Source organism: Haplochromis burtoni, unplaced genomic scaffold (genome assembly GCF_018398535.1).
Source record: "Haplochromis burtoni strain Fernald_Lab_line unplaced genomic scaffold, NCSU_Asbu1 Contig_1347, whole genome shotgun sequence".
Taxonomy (NCBI): domain Eukaryota; kingdom Metazoa; phylum Chordata; class Actinopteri; order Cichliformes; family Cichlidae; genus Haplochromis; species Haplochromis burtoni.
Window position 1 is genome coordinate 47476 of NW_024583708.1, and position 5664 is coordinate 53139.

Genomic DNA, 5664 nt, shown 5'->3' on the forward strand with positions numbered 1-5664 from the left:
TCAATTCAATTTTATTTATATAGCGCCAAATCACAACATAAGTTGCCTCAAGGCGCTTCATAGATACAGAGAAAAACCCAACAATCATATGACCCCCTATGAGCAAGCACTTTGGCAACAGTGGGAAGGAAAAACTCCCTTTTAACAGGAAGAAACCTCCAGCAAAACCAGGCTCAGGGAGGGGCGGGGCCATCTGCTGCGACCGGTTGGGGTGAGAGAAGGAAGACAGGATAAAGACATGCTGTGGAAGAGAGACAGAGGTTAATAACAGATATGATTCAATGCAGAGAGGTCTGTTAATACATAGTGAGTGAGAAAGGTGACTGGAAAGGAAAAACTCAATGCATCATGGGAATCCCCCGGCAGCCTATGTCTATTGCAGCATAACTAAGGGAGGATTCAGGGTCACCTGATCCAGCCCTAAATATATGCTTTAACAAAAATAAAAGTTTTAAGCCTAATCTTGAAAGTAGACAATCATTGAAGAAATGAATTGCAGTGAGAAGCAAAAAAAAAACAGCTTCTCAACCAAACAGCTTGCATCAATTTTGAGAGGCCTGCACCACACCACCAGCTAGAGGAGTCCATCCCTCCACCCTGAGGAAAATCCTCAACTGGCTTCACACCTTCTACCGCAGATTTGAAAGTCAGTCTGTTCACACCTCCAATCTGTTCACCTCACATCTACACAAGACTTTCTGCAGCCCTCACCCCCCTCTGCTCTGATCCCCCTTGACCTCCTCTCACCTGTCTGCACTAAAGTACCGTGAGAAGGATGTTTCTGCTCTGCAAGAGACAGAAGCCCAGGAAGCCTTCAAGATCTAACTACTCAAAAATGTTGTGTGGATATTGAATATTTGTGTTTGGTAATCAATGTGCATGTCTGTTTTAGATTTTTAAGAATTTTATGCTTGTTTATCTTGTTATGTATGGATTAGCCTAGTTCATGTTTTATCTTTCATGAAAAACATTTAAAAATAGAGAATAGCTAATATACTCAATATTAGTTATATCTTTTTTTGCCATAAAAACCCCAATCTGGTATGCTTACCCCCAAATTTTATTTACAACAACACAAATTATACATACCAAGTGATGATGTTGTATTAACATTTTGTCGATGCTTAAAATCTGGAGATGAAATTGAAAAATTTAAACGTCTTTTCTTGTAGGGCCAACACACATAAGTGAGTAGTTAGCATGTATATTAATGCCCATTAATTTCACTCCTCTTGGAAGTTATGAAATTGAAAAGTTAGTTGTCAGGAGATTTCTTCTCAAAGAGTATCCCTCCATGGCGCAATTCCAGCTGCTGATTGTGAAAAGGGCTCGGAGGCCAGTACGTAAAATGTGGACTCAAGTGAAGATTCAACCACAGGAGGGAGTGATAAGATTTCACATAAGCCTTATTGAACACAAGAGTAAAGATCGACACGAGGGAAGAAAGCTTGGCAGGAAGTCTCTGACGTGGTGAAACTGTAAACAGAGGGAGAGTGTGGTTAGGAAGGAAGTGAGGGGAGCGAAGACTGGTGAAGTGAGGGTTACTGGATTTGTGTCTTACTTGACAGTTGGAGCGCATATGGCTCTGGAGGGAGGGGAGAGTGGCCTGGTGAGCATCTTGGAAGGCGAGTGAGGGGAAAGGATTGGACCTGGCTTTCCCTGAGATCCAGAGGAGACAAGCATCTCTACGACACCAACTGTCTGCCATCTATAACGCAGTTTTGAGATCCCTTCCCAGGCGGCTCAATGGCCACTCACACCTTGCATCAGATGATCTCAGTAGTTCCAATAATAAGGGAAGGTCTCATCGTGGTTTCACCTGAAATCTCTGACAATGACCCATTTTTTTTCACATCTTGGCTCATGGGATGAGGCAAATTATTATTATTATTGGGTCAGACTCCCCGCATATAATTTGCTTATATGCAGCAGCCTTTTCTGGTTGTTTTCACAGCATATCTATGTGCTGTGAAAAAGCACTCGCCGCTCCTTGATGGGATGGATCTCTAGATGCTCTTTTGTGAGAATATCATCCTCTTCATTCAATCCCTCGGCCTTGGTATGCTCATTGGTTCAGAGATGGACAGGTCATTTCCTGCAGATTCAGATAGAAAATATATATGTATTTAATTTTTTTAATTATGTATTATGTATTTATTATTTAGATGTATATTAGCATCTATATTATTTTAATGCTTTACCTCTACATCGATATAAAGATACCATGATGAGAGTGGAGATGAAGTATGGACAGAAGACCACCAGATAGCGAATGAGTGTAAAGTCAAAATGAAGGGAAGTTTGAGAAGTTCCTGGAGTTTCTGGAGTAGGAAGGGCTGTAATTGCAGGTATATCTGCAGAGAGAATCCCACCTGTTCAGGTGAAAATGTGGATGAAGTGAGTGGGAAAAAATCAGAGTGAAGCTCCTCACCTGTGACAGTGATCCAGCTGGATGGAGACTCTCCATGACCGCTGATGTCACACTTGTAGAGGCCTTCATCAGACCTGGAAACATGCTGGATGGTCATGTGACCTGTAGGCTGCTTCCTGATGAGGGAGCCATCTTTATAGAAAGCAGCTGGGAGGTTGGAGGGAGTGGTCTTTGTTTTACAGAGCAGAGTGACGTCATCTCCCTCCATCACAGGGAGGACAGGACTCTGCAGGATCACTGATCCACCTCAACACAGAGACAAACTACAGCATTTCATCCATTTACACACAGCTTCATCAACACTAACTCCACACACTCAGCTTACCAGTGACTGTCAGGTTAACCATGTTACTGATGGGACCCTCTCTGGACTCACACCAGTAAACTCCACTGTCCCACGTGTAGATGTAGCTCATGGTACATGAAGAAACAGACCATATTCCAAAGTCAGCTCCACACTGAATCATCAGTTTTTTGCTTGTGTTTCTCCACAGACTGAACGAGCTGCGAGCAGAGCCGTCATCCTCCTCACAGTGCAAAGTTACAAGGCTTCCTTTAAAGAACTGAGAGCTGCTGGGACTCACAGTGAGACGAGCTGTTCGGTAAGGGGGACATAAGATATTACCAAATAGTTATTTGGAACAAAAATATTTGTATCTGGGAACAGAAAAACTTCATATCAAAAAGCTGAGTTTCCTTATGAGACCACAGTGCATGCCTTGGTCATTTAGACCAGTGGTCCCCAACCCCCAGGCCATGGACCAGAACCAGTCCATGAGTTGTTTGGTACCGGGCTGCGAGAGTTGAGGTTCAGGTGTGAAATTTATGGTTTTCAGGGTTTTTATTGGTTTTTATCGTTTTATCGTTATTATTTCTTGTCTTTCATCGTTAACATAGTTTCCCTGGGTCTTTTCTCGTATGTTATGAATAAATTTGTCAAGAACTGTAGTTCTAACATGCAAGCTTGACCCAGAAGCAAACACAATACGCAGGAAATGGGCACAGAATAAACTTTATTTCTCAACTAAAGGCAACCCGGAATAACCAAAAGGAACATGCTGTTTCACAGAAGTGACCTGGAGATAAACGATTTGGGAACGCCATGATCAGAACCGTGGGAGGCTGCAACAGAAAAGGGAGCGAGTTACTGGGGAGCAGGGAGATAACAGCATACAACGGGGTAGAGCTATTTATCTTACGATCGGGCCGGACCGTTGGAAATGGAGGCAGGGGTGAATGTCCGCGGGAGAGGATTCCAGGGAGACGGAGAGGATGATGACAGGTGGTTTATCTGAACTCCAGGCAGGCAGGAGGACATGCAGGTGAAAGCTCAGTAACACAGTAGCAGGAAACATAGTAACAGGATTAACACAGTTCATAGAAAGCAGAAATTCCTCATCAACCTTCGCAAGGGGCGAACTGGCGTGGAGCAGCCGGCAGTGAGGGGGTTAAATAGTCCCCTGGTGATCGCCTGAAATGGGATGCAGGTGTGAAGACGACAGCCACACCCGCAGGTGTGGGCATCCCAACCGCTCCTCAGACACTGAGCTGTGGACCATGGCAAAATCATCTTTTTTTTTTTGGGTGCCGGTACTGTATTTATTTGGTTGTATTTATCCACGACACCTTAAAGGCCAGTCCGTGAAAATATTGTCAGACATAAACTGCTCCGTAGCCAACAGAACCACAACAATCATGTGGTTCTGTTGGCTTCATCAGGTGACGATTTCCAGCTCACACTGGAGCATTTTGCAGCTGTGTGTGAAATGGTGGGAATAAAAATCAGCACCTCCAAAGGCCATGGTCCTCAGCCGGAAAAGGATGGAGTGCTCACTCTGGATCAAGGATGTGTTCCTGCCCCAAGTGGAGGAGTTTATCTTGGGGTCTTTTTAACAAGTGAGGGGAGAAGGTAGCAGGAGAGTGACAGATGGATTGGTGCTGCAGTGGCAGTAATTCAGAGATTGATAGAGAGCTTCGTGAATCTCTTAATTCACCTATGATCACAAACTTTGGGTGGTGACCAAATGAACGCTGCTTTAGAGATAGGGTGAGGAGTTTGGCCATCTGGGAGGGGCTCAGAGTAGAGCTGCGGCTGCTCCACATCGAAAGGGAGACAGTTGAGGTGGTTCGAGCTTCTGACAAGGATGCCTCCTGGGCGTCTCCTAGATCACATGTTTCCAGGACACGCTGGAGAGATTGTATCTCTTGGCTGGCCTGAGAATGCCTTGGTGGTCTCCCGGAAAGGCTGGAAGAGGTGGCAGGGAGAGGTCTGAGCTTCTCTATTTAGGCTGCTGCCCCTGTTTATCTGTCCCTGGATAAGGGTAGCTGATTCATTTAAATTAACACAATGATCCTGCTATAATCAGGTTTCTGTAAGGCACAGTAAATAAAGTTGAGCTCAATTCATATGCTAAGAGTTTTTTAGGGGTTTGTTTTGTTTTTGTTTTTGATGGTCTGGGAACAAACACAGTTTTAAGGTATTGGAGGGAATAACAAGATACTCTACTTCCTGATGCTGGCACTGAACAGTCATGTATTTGGGGGTTTATTAAATATGGCCAGATTTCTCGAAATGAGAGCAGATCCATCCAAATGTTCTAACCTCTAACATGAACAAATCCCTGGGGCCCATTTTCCTGGCCGCTAAAGTATGACCTGTCAAAATGATAAATATTCAAAATATGAACATGATGCAAAAAAAATAAAATAAATGGATATATAAATAAAATTTCTGCTTTTCAGCAAAAGTTAAAATAACAGAAAATCATAACATTCAATTTTCTTTGCTCTTATGCCATTTTGTCAGGATGCATCTTTTTTTGGCAACAAGCTGGTTTAACCTTCCTCTCGTGTTAGGGTCGGCACCGACCCATTTAAAATTTCAAATGCATAAAAAAATCACATACATTTGTTTATTGTATCAAGGCGCCAGGACTGCCATAATGAATTAATTAAATACACCATTAAATAATTAATTAAATGTGTCAATAATTAATTAAAATTGGAATTAATTAATTGAATAAATAGTTATGACACATGTAATTAATTAATTATTGACACATTTAATTAATTATTTATGTATTTCACATTTTAATTAATTATTGACACATTTAATTAATTATTTATGTATTTCACATTTTAATTAATTATTGACACATGTAATTAATTAATTATTGACACATTTAATTAATTATTTATGTATTTCACATTTTAATTAATTATTGACACATTTA

At 42.0% G+C, this 5664-nt stretch overlaps 1 long non-coding RNA gene across 1 annotated transcript; it reads right to left on the reverse strand.

Moving 5' to 3' along the window:
* Window positions 1-372: 372 nt before the first annotated feature.
* LOC102297911 lies at window positions 373-2482 on the reverse strand. Its single transcript, XR_317878.2, has 4 exons — window positions 2432-2482; window positions 2202-2354; window positions 1562-2095; window positions 373-1476 (listed from the first exon to the last, which is right to left on the reverse strand). It is a non-coding gene; the product is annotated as an uncharacterized LOC102297911 (long non-coding RNA).
* Window positions 2483-5664: the final 3182 nt, after the last annotated feature.